Consider the following 19,125-nt stretch of genomic DNA (forward strand, 5'->3'; position numbering starts at 1 on the left):
TGAAACTCTATCACAATATACACTTTTTATTTCAAGCCTCAGTTGATGTATGGAGAAGAGATGGAACTAGCATTTTGAGTACTATATAGCAAGTCTCTATCTATCACAAATAATCATGAAAGATGCTTCCTGCCAAATGATATCGGGACATACAGAGAGCAATCAGAATCGTTAACCTTGAACAGACATACGTTGCAGCTGAAGATATTAAGATAAGACGGAACAACCAGTATTTTGAATCCTTTACTTTACACAGATCAATAAGAAGAGAACGAATTCAGAAATAGATTTCATTAATGTATGAAGCAGATATATTTCATGAAGAGATGGACCTTACATCAATCAGACAGGAAAACCAAGTGATCAAAGGGTGGGAAGCAGTCAATATTTTGTATCCCTAACCGACAACACACACACACACACACACACACACACACACACACACATATCAGAAATAGACCCTCAAAGAATATGTTGATCTGCTCCCATGAAACAGTAAAAAATAGGTTCTTTCATCAACCCAACATCTCGATACTCTAGAAACACCCATGATGAAGACTCTGTTTATACATGTACCCCCGATACATGCTAAGTGTGAAAAGGCCAAATTTGGTCTTCCACTTAGTTGTGTGTGGAGAGAGAGAGAGAGAGAGTTAGTGAGTGAGAGTTTGCTTCCTCTCTGTGGTTTTTTTCCCCTTTTCTCTGTTGCAAAGATTCACTACCTCTTCATCTCTCATGTAACCTCCACCCTCCTGTTGTATTGAGAGTTGTCTATAGAATCCCTTTGTTGCTCGCCCCCTATTCCTGCCGTGCACACTACAACTAAGAAGGAACACCACTCCTTCTTCATCCTTGTTGTCCTTGCATCACGATTCGGAGTAGATCAGAACAATTCCCTCTTGGTTTTCTGCTCTATCGACTTACAACAATGGTGTCAGAGCTTGGGAAACAACGATAGGAAACTTTGGAGTCGGAAGCAACGTGCGCCCGAGACTCAAAGCAATGGCGTAGGAGATTCATGTGGCGAGCATTGGAGTATCGGGCTTGGTTGAAGCATCTACCTACTGTTGGGCATCTCTAGTATCTTCGACATTGAAGAAAGGAGCCTACTATTCACAGGTATTTCTCTTGGTTAAACTCTTCATTTATCCATCATAAGAGAAACATTTTTTGGTGGAAATAAGTTGTGGTGGGAGAGACCCCTTGTCACATTTGGAAGAGAGATTTGGGGTCAGTGTGAATGTATGGCAGAGCAGATGCCTACAGTTTGTGATTCAGGAGATGTACGCTAGTTAATATTGTTTTTTTTTTCCAAAAAAACATCTTCTTCATTAGTAGAAACTTGTACATCCATGACAAAATGATTACAGTAACAACCTTGTAAAGGCTGTAGTCGTGGTAGACCAATAAAAACTACAAAGAGTCATAATATAAAAGTACAAAGAATGGTGAACACCTACAAGAATGTTCTTTCTATCACCTATAATCATTGGCTTAAACACTGAACTATAATGAAAACATTGCAGGAGACTACCTTTCGAAATGGAAGCATATCCAACCGTTCATGTACTTTCTATAAGACTCCACATGTATCATATAGATCAAGCAATGCATTGTTAACAACCTGGTTTCTCTTCAGCCTGAGGATCTCCTTAATCTTTACCTACATTTCTCTCCTCAATATTCAACCTGGTTTTGAATTGAAATCATATCCTGTAATAAGAACATTGCAGTAGACTATCTTTCGAACGGGAAGCATAAGAAACAGTTCATGTATGTGACTTCATCTCCAGAATTTCGTTGAAGTTGCATCTTCTTGACTTGATCAACGCATCCTCACCTTGCTCCTCTTTTTGCTTTTTCAAGTGATCCAACATGTCAACTATTCATCTGAGATGATCCCTTGACATTGCATATGTTGTAAACCTTCGAACTATCATGAAGACCAGTCGTGCTAGTAATGCCTTCCATGGCACCACATCACAAAACAAGACCTTATGGACTACATCTCTGACTTGATGTATCCCAGTAGCTTTTGAATACATCATTAAATAAAAAACAGTACTCTCCACTGTCTCTGTAGATATTGCATATGTACAAGCCAAACTTTCCTTGCTGCCCTAGAGATGTTTCCTTCAATCGCATTCCATTGAAGTTCTGAATCACAGTCTTCTAGATATAATAATTTGGAATATACTTCACCGAATACAATAGACACCTGCAAAAGAAAATGCTTCTAATTTCGTCATCCCCTCATAAAAGTCTGCTTTAGCCCCCAACAACATCATCACTCATCCTTATCAAACAAAGAAAACATGCTTCCTTTTCCCCAACCAACCATCTCGCCATAGCTTAGCTTAGCAAAACCTGTACATACCAAACAAAAACCTAATGACACTACTCTCTTAATCCCCTCATGAAATTCCGCTTCTTCCCCTGACACCAATGTCACTCATCCTTTACAATTTTCTTCGTTTTCCACATCAACCATATGTTCGTTGGCCATTGAATTCCTATACAAACAGAAAATAGAGTGAATGTGCTATCCTCATCCCCTCATAAAAACATTGCTTCAGGCCCCAACACCACCATGATTCACTCATCCTTAAAAATAGAGAATTTGCTTCAATGACCACATCAACCATCTTGATTTATACCACCAAGAACTTGTACCAAAAAAACAGAATGAGCTTACTCTACTAATCCCCTCATGAAATTATGCTTCATCCCCCTACACCATCGTCACTCATCTTCTACAGAAATGTGCTATGCTAGTCAATATTGTTGTCACGTTTGGAAGAGAGATTTGGGGTCAGTGTGAATGTATCGCAAAGTAGATACCTACAATTTGTGATTTGGGAGGTGTATGCTAGTCAGCATTGTTGACATTTTGGAAATTATATGTTTTTCAGTGGTGCGTGTTATATGCAAGAGTGGCATTAGTCTTTTTTGGACAATTTGTAGCTGATATTTTGGAAGTTGTATGCTTTCAGTGGTGCATGTTGCACGCATTATTGGGACCATTTTTTGATAGCTTGCCATAAGCTAGTCAGTTACTAGTTTTTTGTTGCCCAATCGTATTTTGTTGCCTGGTACTATCATTCACTCCCATGGAGTCTGAAATGTTGGTGCATCTAGTAGCACTTCTGTTGCTCGCAATAGTTCAAGTAAGAACTATTCATTTTTGGGAAAAGATCATATTCAGATCCGGATATTTGATGGATCTTTTTTTTTTCCATAAAAATTATCCTCCATTAGTATTAAGATTAAAGTAGCCAAAGGCAAGATACAAGATAATCCAACATTACAATGAATATTGTGCAACCAATCTTTCTAGATAAAGATAAAGGCAAGATACAAGATAATACTGGTGAACTTCTCCCTAAGTAATATTGTTGCCCTACAAACGTCCATATCACCAAGTAATGTTGATGCCATGCCAAAGCCCCTAGCATCAATTCCATCGTATTCAACATGTAGTGATATATCTTCTTTCACAATGATTCCTTGATCGCTGCTACATGTAAGAGTTCATCATATCCAAATGATCTAGATGAACCTACCATATGAAAATATTGGTTCTCTACTCAATCCAATCTCCTCAGACCCTCATGAAAATTTGCTTTTGCCTCTGCCACCATCTTCGCTCATCGTTGTATAAACTAAAAACAAAAGAAAAAATTAGTTGTTCTCATCCACTCAGGACATTTTGCTTCAACCCTCGACAACATCCTCACTCATCCTTTCAAAAATAAATCAGCTTCCTTTTCCACAACATCCATCTTGCCAGTCATTGCTTGAGTCCTGTATCTCTCTATTTTCAGCAATTTCCTGTACATACACAAAACAGAATTAATCCACTCTCCTCACCCTCATAAAACCTTGCTTCTACCTCCGCCACCATCTTCACTCATCATTCTGAAAACTGAAAGTAAATCAGACTGCTTGAAAAACTTCCACATCAACTATCTCTCCATTTTGCATCAAGATCTGTTAACCGATTTTGGGAAAACACCTTTGATGAGCCCACAGGCTATCGGTGTCAACCAGAGCGATCTGGGCCTTAAGCTCCTCCTGGTAGTCCCGAAGGGGAGACCCTGTCTGGGTTGCCGCTTGCTGGATTTGGGGTGAGGGCTCCCTGTCTGTCTATGTAAATCGTTCCATGACGACTGATGGTGGTGGCGTTTGCGTGGAGGCGTGGCTGGTTTGGGGGTGCGGGCTGATATCTGCCCGTGATGATGGCTCACTTGTCTATACCAAGTCCGTCATTGTGTTGGCATCGACCGTGGCTACCCTGGGTGAGAGGTGTTGTCTTTGTGTGCTTCGGTACCTGCAGCACTCAGGCTCGGGTTCGGAAGAGTGGTTGGTGAGCCAACGTCACTCGGCGCAGGGAGGCTTAAGGGCGGCTGTTCTGGATGTTGATGCTGGAATGTTGCCAGTTTCTCCTTGATGGCTTGCCATAGCTCGGTAGACCGCTTGGCTTGCTGATGCGCCATTTTGATACGTCGGGCCATGTCCTTGGTTGCCCGAGTAGTGTGGTGTAGATTGCGATATGCCTCGACTAAGGCCATGTTTAGATCTGGTAGTTCCATGAGGAGCGAAGCATTCTGTGCTTGCTTCTTCCATCCTATCTTCTGTAAGGCTTGATCCTCGTGAGGTTTGATTTCACCCATTAGAGCGCGTTGAATCATCTTTGTTTCGGCGTGCTCCTCGGCCATACGAGCGACGACAGCTACTTGGGCGTGCGCGAGGAAATCCATTAACTCATATATTGTGCCCAGTCGAAGTAGTGCACTGAACTTGTATGCCTCCGCGGGGAGATCTTTGTAACCGAGGACTTCCTCCTTTGATATCTGCGTGGTTTGTCCATGCTCGATCCTACTGACTTGGATCCATGACTCCGCTGGTACCATGGCCATGGTCGCCCTCGATTTTTGTGGTTACCTCTCGAATGATGCAACATCTTTTTGGCGGCTGATCCTGTGCATCCGGGGCCGGTGGTGTTGGCTCCTCGGCCTGTTTCCTCTTTTGTTGCCGGATGGCCGAGGGTTGCTGGCTTGTGGGCCGTGGGCTCGATTGTGGAGAGGTCATTGATGACCTTGGTGGTTTCATGCGTATGGTGACATCCTCGGGGATGGACTCCTCGGCCTCGTCCCATTCGACACGGGTCGCTGTGACCGCCTGTTGTTTCTGTGTTTTTGGTGGGGGTGGTGCCGAGGCGGAAGTGGGATTCCGAACGCCTGAGGGAGGTGGAGAAGGCGAGGGGTCTTCCCATTCTTCCTAGGTTATCGCCAAAATCTTCTCCCGTTGTTTCCTTGGTGGTGGTCGAGGGGTCAGGATGCGACGAGGGGAAACCGAAGGAGGTGGGTAGAGGATTGTGAGGAAGTGATTGATCACAGGCAACAAACACTTACCGGTTTGGAAGGATTCGAGCGTCGCGCGGACTCCTTCACCGGTGATGATTCCCCAATCGATTTTGTTTCCCTCGTATTCACTGATAATGATCGCCGCTTTGTTCTCTGGCATACTTGTAGGGTTGGTATGCACGAACGTGTACTCCATCAGGATGGGAGCGATTTCTCCGAATGCCTTGTTGGATCCACTGTAAGTGCGATAGGCCTTACTAGATATGGAATGTCAAGAATAGTACTAAAGCAGAGATGGAATTAGTACTAAGAAGAGTAGTACTATTAGTACTAAGAGGACGGGACTGCGTAAGATTCCCGAGAGAGAGAAAATAAGAAGAGGAGAGAGAGAGATAGGATGATGACAGCAGCTCTTATATTATATGAAAGATAAGTACAAATCGGCTAAGAGGCTTAAGACTGGTGTTGAACCAATTTGGTTCAACATAATGCTTAGTGCCTTCTTTTATAGTGTTCTCAGGAATAATCCTGAAGCTTCTAGAATGTTCCAGAGAAATCTGGAATATACATTACTTTCTTATAATAAAACATAAATGAAAATAATATTCTATGAATTACAATAGATGGTGAGATGGTTAAGAGCTCGACCCATATACCATAAGGTCATGGGTTCGAGTCTTGCCATCTCATGACACTATCTCCCCCTTAAAGACGACGAGTGGAACGAGTCGGCGCTGATTGCGGACCGGGTTTGTCCGGATACTTTCGGTGGAAATCAGCAAGCAAATCCTGAGCATTGGCAACATGCTCGACAGGTTCCCAAGTGCGTTCGCTCGGACTATAACCAACCCAATCGACCAAATAATAAAGTTTGTTGCGAAGAAGTTTGGAATCGAGGATGGCAGCAACTTCATACTCCGGGCCGGTGTCCAACTCCAGCGGGGGCGGCGGTGGTGTAACACGATTGGGAATGGTGTTTGCTTTATAAGGTTCAAGAAGGGAACAATGGAAAACCGGATGTAGCTGAAGCGGCGGAGGGAGATCAAGGCGGAAGGTGACATCATTAACTTTACCCGTAATAAGGAAAGGACCGAGTCGTCGATAATCCAACTTGTCGCATGGTCGAGTAGTCTTGATGTGACGACGTAAGAGCCATACTCGATCTCCGATCGCAAAAGAGGAGGGAAGCCGATGACGATCCGCGTAAATCTTCTGTGTCTGTTGAGCATGACGAAGATGAGTCGAGAGATCTGTCTGGATCTTGCGTAGTCTCTCCAAATGATCCCCGGCACGAGGATTGGTAGGTAGCTCCGGGGTGTCGATCACCGACCAGCGAGGATGAGAACCGGTATACGCGTAGAAGGGGGAGACTCGAGTCGAGGAGTGAACAGCATTATTATACGCAAACTCCGCAAAGTGGAGAATCTCGGCCCAATCGTCTTGTTGATAACTCAGGAAACACCGGAGATATTGCTCCAACGTTTGGTTTGTTCGTTCTGCCTGCCCGTCGGTCTGAGGATGGTAGCCGGAGGAGAGGTTGCAAGAGACCTTGAGCATCTTGAAGAGATGCTGCCAAAATTTGGAGACAAATTGCGGTCCTCGGTCACTAATGATACTGTCTGGGAGGCCATGATGCCGAAATACCTCACGCATGACTAGGACGGCGGTTTCCTCGCTAGTGATGGCCTTAGTACATGGAACAAAATGTGCCATCTTCGTATATCGATCGACGACGGTTAAGATAGCATCGAACCCCTGCGAGACCGGCAAATCTGTGATAAAATCAAGACAAATAGATTGCCACGGCTTACTTGGAATCGGTAAGGGTTCCAACAAGCCATATGGATGGTGTCGTGGCATCTTTGCTCGACAACAAGCATCACAGGTCCGAACGTAGTCATCGATAAAACGGCGCATGTGGGGCCACCAAAAAGATCGTTGCACTAGCTCCAACGTCTTAGTACTACCGAAATGTCCCGCCGTATGGGTGTCGTGACAATGCTGGACGATGTGAAGGCGACAGGAGCAATCGGGGACATATACGCGCTTTTTAAAGAATAACAAACCATCATGATATTCGAATTGTCGGTAGTCAATACCTGGTTGTTGAGACTGAGAACAGGATGCCCGAGAAGTATCAATGTGCGCCAAGATGTTTTGAGAAAAACTATCCGTCTTCAAGTTTGCACGTATGTCGTCGGTAATCCGTGAATCCATCGGGGTGTGAAAAATCCGCGTCGTGTGCAATCGTGTTGGTCCCAAGATTACTTGCTTTTGATTATCAAATGTTGGATCACCAGGACGAGGTGCAAGATATGAACGCCGTGACAGTGCATCTGCTTTTCCTTGCTGCTTCCCCGGTCGATATGTGATTTTGAAGTCGAAACGCGTGAGGAATTGCGCCCACCGAGCTTGCCGTCGATTTAGTACGCGAGCGTTCTGGAAATAAGCAAGATTTTTATGATCACTAAAGACAACGACCTGATGTGGAGAGCCCTCTAAGAAATGCCGCCATTGCACAAATGAATCCACGATGGCTAATAATTCCTTGTCATGTATTTCGTAGTTGATTTCCGCAACATCGAATTTGCGCGAATGGAAAGCCACCGGATGCAACTCTTCTTTATCTCCTTGTTGAGAAAGGATGCTACCGAGGGCGAAATCTGAAGCATCGGCCTCCATGATGAATGGTTTGCTAGTATCCACATGAGCTAGAATCGGTGCTGATGTAAAGGCTTTCTTAAGATGCCGAAAAGCCATATCTGCTTCAATGGACCAAAGAAATGCTTGGCCCTTCTTCGTAAGTTGTGTGAGGGGTAAGATAATCTTCGAGTAATCCTGTATAAACTTACGGTAGAAGTTAGCAAAACCTAGAAAACATTGTACATCTCGTACCGACCGTGGAATTTGCCACTCTAGTACAGTTTGGACTTTAGCTGGATCCATGGCGATGCCCTTTGAGGAGATGACGTAGCCTAGAAATTCCACTTGCTTGCAGTCAAAGCTACATTTTTCTAGCTTGGCATAAAGACCATTCTCGCGGAGTCGCTTTAGTACTAATAGTACATGAGAATCGTGCTCTTCCTGGGTCTTCGAATAAATCAACAGATCATCCAGATAAATGATCAAACAGATATCTAAGAGGTCTCTGAATATATCATTTGCCATGTGTTGGAAGACTGCGGGTGCATTGGTTAGGCCAAACGGCATAACAGTATACTCGAAATGCCCATACCGCGTGCGAAAAGCGGTCTTCCACTCATCTCCCGGTCGGATCCGCACGAGATTATACGCTCCTCGTAGGTCGATTTTAGTAAAAAACTTGGCACCATTAACTCGCTCTAAAAGACTTGATATAAGAGGAAGTGCATACCTATTCCGGATGGTGACTTTATTCAATCCGCGGTAATCAACGACAAGACGAAGTGAGCCATCTTTCTTCTTGACAAAGAAGATGGGTGCACCGGCCGGAGATTTCGAATGACGGATGAACCCGCTTGCCAAGTTCTCCTCTATGTAGGCTCGAAGGACTTCTAACTCGGTGGGTGACAAGTTGTAAATTGGTCCCCATGGTGGCTCGGTTCCTGGTTGTAAATCGATGGGACAGTCATAGGGACGGTGATGAGGAAGGGTACCGGCTTTTACCTTGTCAAATACATCGGCATAAGGATGATATTTTGCCGGAAGTTGTACTGAGGAGTCCTTCTTAATAGTGCTGGAAGGATGTACTGATATGGCAAATAGGAACATTGCCTCCTTGGGTCCTTCTTCACGTAGTTGATGGAGTGAAATGGTCGAAACTCGGTGAGTTGATTCTTGGGGTGGTCGATATCGGACTTCTCTTGTTCTCCAATCTATGGCTGGATTATGTAATTCAAGCCAAGGTAATCCTAGGACAATGGGATGCTCTGGACTACTAATTATATTAAATGATATTATACACACAAAACTACCTAGGACAACTTGAATGGGTTCTGATTCTTCTACAATATTCCCGGAAGCAATGGGACGACCATCAATGACCACTACAGATGCGGGACAAGGAAGTTTTCTTAAGGATATCTGAGAAGCTTGGGCAAAATTTCGATCCATGAAACAGGAATTAGCTCCAGAATCTAAAAGTGCTAGGACGGGTACTGGGGGAGTACTTTTAGTACTAACAATGACTTGGGCTAGGAACACATTGCTAACTTGCTTGGAAGGAATGGAACCACTAATGGGCTGTACAGATCTAGGGCTGCTGTCCAACCAAATGGCTCCTATTTTGGCTGGACTCAATCGTTTAACTCTTCATCTAATTGACTAAGGATTTCAAATTTATTTGAGATACTTGGGCTATTAGTACTATGAATACTATCTGACACTCTATTAGTACTATTAATACTATCAGACACTCCGAAGGGAAGAATTGACTCGGGTTTAGTACAGGCGACGATTTGATTTACCTGTCTTCTTGGCCTATGGGGACAATTGATGGCGATATGTCCTGGTCCACCGCAATAAAGACATAATCGATTGGCACGTCGTCGTTGCTTTTCTTCTTCCGATAACGGGCCGCGTCGACGCATGGTATCGATCTCCATCGGTGTCGAAGTATTTGCTTGAGGTATGTCTCGTGCAAATGGTTTAGCCGCGACTGCGGCGTAAGTGGGCTCTGGTCTAGAGCGTGGTATCTGTAATTGACGTTCTGAACGCCGTTCGAACAGGCGGTTGTCACATCGAACTGCTCGACTGATTGCCTCCGTAAGAGACTTTGGTTCTTCGGGGAAAGTGAGAAGTAGATCTTTGACATCGTTTCGCAAGCCATAGCGAAACTGCTCCATTAGTGCTTGATCATCCCAGGGTATATCTGAAGCAAGTAGGCGGAAATCCGCCGCGTAGGCAGAGGCTGGACGATCGCCTTGACGCAATCGCCGGATCTTGTTGATCGCCGTCCTGATGCTGTCGGTGTCTCCAAAGCAGGCTTTAAACTCACCAATAAAATCTTCAAAGTTATTAAGCAAGGGGGATTGTTTTTCTAGAAGCGGAGCGAACCATGCCAAGGCTGAGCCGCTAAGTAGCGTGCCTATTAGGCCGACTCGAGATGCATCAGTGGGATATCGGGAAGGATGCATCTGGATGACTAAGCGTACCTGATTAAGGAATCCCCGGAATTGCGAACGCGTTCCATCAAATTTCACAGGAAGTCCAATCTTGGGCTCTTTATGAAATCCTTGGGGACTGGATCCTTGTTGTTGCAACGCTGCTTCGAGTTGTTGTACCCGTAACGCTAACTCCCCATGTTGTTGTTGCGTTTGTTGTTTTTCGAGAGCGATTTGTTGCAGATCCCCTATCAGCCGTTGGTTTTCTTGTTCCAGGGCCACAAACTTTTCTTTTAGGCACTGTAGCTCGGAGAAAACGGATTGGTATTCTTGGGCGCTAACAATAGCCATAGTATAGGGAAAAGGGTAGGAGGATGAGGGAGAGTGACAAGTAGGCTAGAGGGGAAATTGGTTCAAACTGTCAAGAATAGTACTAAAGCAGAGATGGAATTAGTACTAAGAAGAGTAGTACTATTAGTACTAAGAGGACGGGACTGCGTAAGATTCCCGAGAGAGAGAAAATAAGAAGAGGAGAGAGAGAGATAGGATGATGACAGCAGCTCTTATATTATATGAAAGATAAGTACAAATCGGCTAAGAGGCTTAAGACTGGTGTTGAACCAATTTGGTTCAACATAATGCTTAGTGCCTTCTTTTATAGTGTTCTCAGGAATAATCCTGAAGCTTCTAGAATGTTCCAGAGAAATCTGGAATATACATTACTTTCTTATAATAAAACATAAATGAAAATAATATTCTATGAATTACAATAGATGGTGAGATGGTTAAGAGCTCGACCCATATACCATAAGGTCATGGGTTCGAGTCTTGCCATCTCATGACATGGAATATGCACCAAAGTATTCCTTCAAGGTCGTGGAAGGGGGAATCTCTACTTCATGATCACCTCCTCGCTTCAGGTTCAAGGTAGCACGAATCATATTGTTGGTGACCGTGTCCGGGTGGATTCGGCGTGCGACCGCTTGGGCATCAGGGTGTGCAGGGGCATCAATCACCTTTAAATAACCACCTAATCCTCGTTCCTAAAGCCAGGAGCGGGTTTCCTGTGAAGCTGCAAGAGGCATAATGGACTCGGGGTTTTGATGTGTGGAAGATTCGGGAAAGAGGATGAGACCAGGCCGAGACAAAGTGAGGGAAGGAGATGGTTGTGGTGCGGCAAAGGGGCTACGAAGACAAGAGAGGGCTTGTGAGCAAGAGTGGTGGGAGCAATGAAAGCGCTGAGAGCGAGAGGAGGCTTGAGAGCGTGGGAGCGATGGAGGTTGGGTGTGCAAGAAAGCGTCTGTGTGTGGGGTGTGCTTGGGGTAACTGTTTTTTATCAAACGCCTAGGGTTTTGTGCATGAAGAGGAGCCCGAAGATTCTTGGTCGTGGATGCCATAATAGGATATTATGGCCACGTGTCCTAGGGAGTTAGTGGTGTGCCTCGGGTGTTGTGCATGTGCCTTAAATACTTAAGTGAATGTGAATGTGACGAGTGTGTGCCTCTAAACATGACGTGATTTGGGTGATGTGGTAGGTGGTTTAGGTGGAACTAACTAATTGCTAAAACTATGCCTAATCCTACCTAATGTATGCTTTGGAATGTTGGTGGGTTCTTACCGAGGGGGATGCATGGCCTCCTTCGTGGCATTGTCCGTGCCGTGAGACTCGGCGAAAGGGTTGGCTAGGGTATTTCCCTGGTACGGTCGCAGTCGAAATCCATTCACCCAGCTTTTGACAATTTCCCCGGCAAGGGTGCCGAGCTGGAACATGCCGTTAAACTCGTCAATAATCCAGAAGGGGCTGGTCCATCGAAATCGTAACTTCCTTGGCATGGCACCGAGTCGTGTCTAGAAAACGAGGACCGGTTTGCAGATGGTCAGTTCTTGTTCCAATCCTTTCCGATGTCAGTCCACAAAGGCTTTCCATTGTCGTTGGCACTGTTCAAGTTGGGCCATGCTCGCTACTCGGTCCTCGCCAAGTTCGAGGAGTTGTTCCAACCTAAATTGTACGGATTGGGCCTCAAGTAGCCTTGCTTTAACTTGAACTCGGAGACTCGGAACTCGGAACTCGATGGGCATAACGGCATCGAGACCAAAAGCCATCCGAAAGGGGGTGGATTGAATGCTCGTTTTGAATGTAGTGTGATAAGCCCATAGTGCACTCTGGAGCTTGTCATCCCAATCAATGTAGTTCTCGTTGACGATCTTCTTCAGGATTATTTGGAAAATTTTGTTAGTCGATTCTGCCAATCCGTTTGCCTACGGGTAGTATGGTGTACTTTTCTTATGTACAACCGCGTAGTGTGTCGTAAGCTCGCGTATTATATGGTTTATAAAGTGCCCACCTTGGTCACTAACGAGCTCTATTGGGCATCCATAACGGCACCATAGATGTTCGTACACGAGTTTGGCCATGGATGTTATCCTGTTGTCTCGTAAAGCCTTTGCCTCGACCCATTTTGTGTAGTAGTCCGTGGCCACGATGATATACTTATTACCGGTTCGGGCCGCAACTGGTTTGAAGGGTCCCACAAAATCTAACCCCCATTTTTGAAATGGTTCCAATGGAAGAATGGGTTGGTGTGGCATTCGAGCTTGTTCCATCGGTTGTCCCAACCGTTGGCACAAGTTGCACTACCGACAGAACTCGTGGGCATCCTTTTTCGTTGTAGGCCACCATAACCCACTCTACCATACTTTCCTTGCCGTGGACTCTCCGGTGTAGTGTCCACCGGCGATTCCTAGGTGGGCCTCTTGGAGGATGGCCTTCTTCTCGAATTGTCGAATTGCCCGACGCCATATTCCGTCCGAGCCTTTGTGGTAGAGGATGTTGGAAATGAGAAAAAAGTTTCGGCTTCGTACTGCGATTCGTTTCCGCGCATCGAGGGGCATGTGGTCGGGAGGCAGGCCAGTACTAAGGAAATGGGTCATCTCCGTGATCCATTCATCTTCTTTGTCGTCTGGCAGCGTTGTGAGATTAAATAGGCCGGCATCGGGTAAATCGTGATACGTGGACTCGACAGGGTCCCTTGACTCGAGGCGGCTTAGGTAGTTAGTGACGGCGTGTTGGACTCCGAGTCGATGTTGTATATGAAAATCAAACTCTTGTAACAGGAGCATCCATCGAGCCAGTTGACTTGTCAGGGCTTGTTTATTGACCAGGTAAAGGAGGGCCGAGTGATCGACATGAAATGTGAATTTTTGGCCTAACAGGTAATGCTGAAATTTACTGATGTTGTAGATCATACCGAGGGCCTCTCGTTCGGTGGTTGAATAGTTCTTTTCTGCAGCCGAGACACATCGGCTAGCATAATACACTGGCCGAAACCAATTTGGGGGCGTGCATTGCATAAGTGCGCTCCCAATGGCGATATCTGATGCGTCCACGAAGACGTGAAAAGGTTCCTACATATCGGAGGTTGTACAACTGGGGCATGCAAGAGCATTAATTTCAAATCTTGGTAAGCCTCGTCCTTGATGGAAGTCCATTCAAAGGGAAGTCGATGCACCGCCACGTGTAATGGTGTTGCGAAATCGGCTCAGTGGCATATCATTCGGCTGTGCCATCTGATTTGTCCCAGAAATCGGTTGAGGGCCTTTGCGTTTGAGGGTGCGGGGGTGTTTAGGATGGCTTATACTTTATCCGGGTCCATGGCGATACCTTCTTGACTGACGATGTGCCCGAGTAGGTTTCCGCTTGTGACCAAGAACGCGCATTTTGCCGGGTTTAAACTTAACCAAGCCTGGCGACATCGACCAAGATAGAGACGTAACTGGGTCATGTGTTCCAGTCACTGGCCATACATGGCGAAGTCATCGAGAAAGACTTGCATGAATGTCGGGATATATTTGTTAAAAATTTCGGTGATGATCCGCTGGAACGTGGCCGACGTCGTTTTCAAACCGAACATCATTACTTCTGCCACGAAAACACCCCATTCTGTGACAAATGTTGTTTTCTCCTGATCATCTGGGTGCATTTTGATTTGGTTGTAGCCACTGAACCCGTCTAGAAAGTTGTAGCATTCGTGAATTGCCATTGTGTCGAGAACGCTATTCGTGATCGAGAGAGGGAATCCATCTGTGACCGTTGCAGCATTAAGTTTGCGGTAGTCGACGCAGACTCGGATTTTCCCATTTTTCTTGGGGACAACTATGATTGGGCTTAACCATGTGGCACGTTTTACAGGTCGTATGAACCTGACTCGGAGGATCTTGTTTATTTCTTCCTTGACCTTAGCCGCATAATTGGGGTTCATCCGGTAGCGTCTTTGTTGAACCGGCTAAGCGTCAGGGAGAAGATGGATATGATGTTGGTAGTATTGAGGGTCCAAACCCTTCATATCTGTGTAAGACCATGCGAATACATCCTGGTAATCAACGAGTAAACGTATGAGGGTTGCTTGTTCGCCAGCTGGTAAGTTATTAGCAATCTGCAGGGTGTGAGGGTTCTCGTCCGAACCGAGGTTCAGTGTTTCAAGTGTTGATGCCTTCACTCATTGGGAGATGGCGAGTTCACGTTCAAAAGCGTCCTGAGCGTGTCGTAATTCTGCGATGGTGGTGGGATCGGGCTCGTCCTAGGGAGGTGTATTCTCCGTGACCTCCTCGTCTAGAGGTGTGCCGACGGCCGATATGGCATTGATTTCGAAGAGGGGTATGATAGTGGGATGGTCTTCTAGGAAGTCATCCACCTCATCATCGGCTAACCCGTCGAGCATGTGCACCCCTTTCGCGTATAACGGCGAGGTGTTCTGGGGCATGGTTACGCGTTCTTCGGTTATGATCCGGACCTTGGTCTTTCCTCGGAGAAACGAGATCATGTTGCACTGCTAATGCTATTTGATATTTGTTGTGCGCAACCATAGTCTGCCAAGTAATATTGGGTAGGCGGCCTATGCTTCGAGTCATAATACAACAGCCGAGATAGTGAACATGTGGCCTCCTAGAGTAAAGTCGAGGTGGCGGATTAATCCGATGGGGCGAACCGATCGTCTAACAGCCATCCAAAGCCAAAAGGGGCAAGGCTCCCATTGGTTTATGCCGAGGGTGTGACATGTGGCCTCGTTGATGACGTTCACACCGAAGCCACCGTCGATTATGCACCCATGAAGGTCGCGTCCTTTAATCATGATTTTCACAGCTGGATTCTGGGAATCCATGAGGGGTGGGCCCGTCCCTGGCTCCATCAGGTTAACAGGGGGTATGACCGATTTGTCGTTAGCCATGAGCTTAGCCAAGGTATCCTGAAAGCGCAGCATGAGTAGTAATAGCTTAGGTAATGGTAGCGAGATCTTAGCGCTTGTAAGGGCTTCCCATAGATGGTCATCTTCTGCCATAGTGGATGGTCCTACGGCCGGTGGTGCGTCGATGGTCACATCCTACATCTCTGTGTGCATCCGTGCCACGTTGCTTTTGTTGGCGGTTTCAATCCATTCCCTGGCCGCTTGTCGGACGTCATCTTGTTCTTGCCATTGGCTGGCATGGGTCTTGCTACGTGTAGTGACGTGTTGCACGTCAGCCATAATCGTATTCACAGCCGGGGCCTTGCCGCGGTCCGTGGTTGGGCATTGGATAGCGTAGTGGCCGGGTTGGCTACACTTAAAGCAGATAACGGGTGTCGAGTTGCTTGTGTCACCATGTTCAGTGTGTGGGAAGGGTTGTGATTGATTCCCGGCCGCTTGGGTAGGCGTGTTGGCCCGTGGCGCGGTGTGCGGGGCGTTTGAAGGGATGTCCCGACGACGATTGTCGTTCTGACGGCGATTGATCCGCGGACCTCTATAAGAGTTTCGTTGGTCGTTTCCTGAATATCGTTGATCGTACTAGTCCTCCCGGTCGTCACCGTACCAATTGTACTCATTGTTCGCTCTATATATTGATCGTCGTGGTACTGGTCACGGTCATCTGATCTCTTGCGATTGTCGTGGCGGTACCGGTCATCGTATCGATGGTAGTTGTCGTCGCGGCGGTAGTCGTCGTCGTGGCACTGACGATCCAGGGATCATGGTCGCTCATTTGCCCGATGTCGGTATGACTTATGTTCATCTTGCCGGGAGTACGTATTGCGCAGCTCGATCTAGTGAACCGGAGCCATGATTGTGCGGTTGAGCATGTTGTACTGACATTGTTCGATCGTGTGAGCTCGGGACTGACATATTGGGCAATGTGGCTGATGAGGGCACTCTAGAGCCAGATGGCCTGAGCCTAAGCAGGTTGTGCATTAAAGAGCTTGTTGGAAACGATTGTCCTCCTGCGGAAGGGAACTTTGCAAATAGCCCATGGAGAAAGTTGTGGTATGTTGTGTCTGATCGATTGCAAGGACGCGTGCGATGACTTGCTCGATAGTCTAGTTGGAGAAATCTGTAAGTGCGAGAGTCGTCCGTAGAGGCTCCCTTAAGTTGGATAGGAAGGTATCCAGAATGTGATGAGCGGGGACGTCGTCGGCCAGTTGTCGGTAGAGATCCTGAAACCGGATCATGAACTGGGCGACCGTCTCGTGAGGTTCTTGGTTCATGGAAAAGAATTGCCGGAGTAGTTCCTGTTTCGGAACTTGGCGGTGAAATAATTGGAGGAACTTTGTCCTGACGTCCTGGAACGTTGTGACCTCCCCCATGTCGAGGCGGGAGTACCTCGAGCAGTCGGGCCATCGAGGGATAAAGCAAATTTCACAAGTTTGGAGGCCTCGATTTCGGCAGCCAATAACCGTCATGTGGACACGAATGCCCGGGTGAGTGGTTGGCCTGCCATGTGGACACGAATGCCCGGGTGTGTGCTTTGGCGTCGGGGTTGTCGGTATACCGTGGGTAAGGGTAATGCATGGTATCGAGATCCGGTTCCTTGGGTAAGGCCGGAAAAGGGTTAGGGTCAAGTTGGGTGAACTCTGGGGGGCTCGGCGGGGAGGTTGGTGCGGAATCAACTCGCGACTGGGTATCGGGTGGCGAGGATTGCAACCAATGAGCCTCCAAAAGTTCCTGGAACGATTGGTCAGTGACCGCCGAGTCGGAAGTTCCTTCAACTGGCTCAGGGCGTCGAGCAGGTGGCCGTGACCACGTGATACGATGGGGCGCCGTAATGGCAGCTGGAGTTTGCTTCCAAAGTAGTTCGTTGTGACCTTACAGTTGTAACCGGGCGTGCCAAATTGTGTTAACCGATTCTGGGAAAACACCTTCGATGAGCCCACAGGCTATCGGTGTCAAGGGATCGTGTTACGTGGGAGCCTCTTCTACATGGGGAAAAAGAGAGGAGAGCACAGAGCGTACATGGGCTACAACCCATTAAGTATGAACATAGCCCGATTTACGAGTACGGGGAGAATACACAGATAGAAGTTGAGAAAAATGAAACTTATATTCAATGATAAAGCTCACAGTGATTACAGTACTCGGCCTCAGCCGATAACAGTACATACAGAGCTTGCTGCTATGATATTACTCTCGCTCAGAACGATCTAGGTACCCCCCTTGAGGTATGCATAACTTGGGTTATATAGTTTTTCCCTTCAGACAGAGCTGAGCCATCGGCTGATTGTGAGGGCTAAAACATGGCTATTTCTAGTCTTACCTATTTCCTCACCTACTCTTCTACCTAACAGCGAGTTTACATAACATATTTATATTTCTGGCCTATGGACAACAAGATCCTCTTGTCATTCATCACCCGAGTCCTGTACCTACAAAAACCAGAATGAATCCACTCTCTTGAAACCCTCATGAAACCTTGCTTCTACCTCCACCACCATCTTCACTCATGCTTCCAAAATTAAATTAGCTTCATTTTCCACTACAACCATCTTGCCATTCATCACCCGAGTCCTATACCTACAAAAACCAGAATGAATCCACTCTCCTGAAACCCTCATGAAACCTTGCTTCTACCTCGACCACCATCTTCACTCATCCTTCCAAAATTAAATTAGCTTCATTTTCCACTACAACCATCTTGCCATTCATCGCCCGAGTCCTATACCATACCTACAAAAACCAGAATGAATCCACTCTCCTCAAATCCTCATGAAACCTTGCTTCCGCCTCCGCCACCATCTTCACTCATCCTTTTAAAATAAATCAGCTTCATTTTCCACTACAACCATCTTGCCATTCATTGCCCAAGTGTTGTACCTACAAAAACAAGACCAGAATGAATCCACTCTCCTCAAACCCTCATGAAACCTTGCTTCTGCCTCTGCCACCATCTTGACTCATCATTCTAAAAACTGAAAATAAATAAGCCTACTTAAAAAAAACTTGCACATCAAAGCATCTCGCCATTTTCCATCAAAATCTTCTCCATTTTCAGCACTTTCCTGTATATACACACTCCTCAGACCATCATGAAATTTTGTATTTGCCTCCGTCCCCATCTTCATTCATCGTTCTAAAAGTTACAATAACTAAATCTGCTTCAAAATAATTCCACAGCAACCCTCTCACCATTTTCACCAAATTCATGTATAGACAACAATCAAAATGAATGAACTGTCCTCATCCCCTCATGAAATTTTGCTTCAAACCTCAACAACATCCTCGCTCATCCTTGCCATGTTGTCTACACTAAGAACGACGATGGTGGCGGAAACAACCAACGAGGTGGAACGTAATTCCACTTAACATCATCACCTGCATCCAACAAAATAGGAATAGCTGCCCAGACTCTACTAATTCTTCTTCTTCTCCGGTTAGCTC

Source organism: Azolla caroliniana, unplaced genomic scaffold (assembly GCF_043228905.1).
Source record: "Azolla caroliniana isolate FFs.n. ecotype wild unplaced genomic scaffold, voAzoCaro1.0.p SCAF_21, whole genome shotgun sequence".
NCBI classification, from domain to species: domain Eukaryota; kingdom Viridiplantae; phylum Streptophyta; class Polypodiopsida; order Salviniales; family Salviniaceae; genus Azolla; species Azolla caroliniana.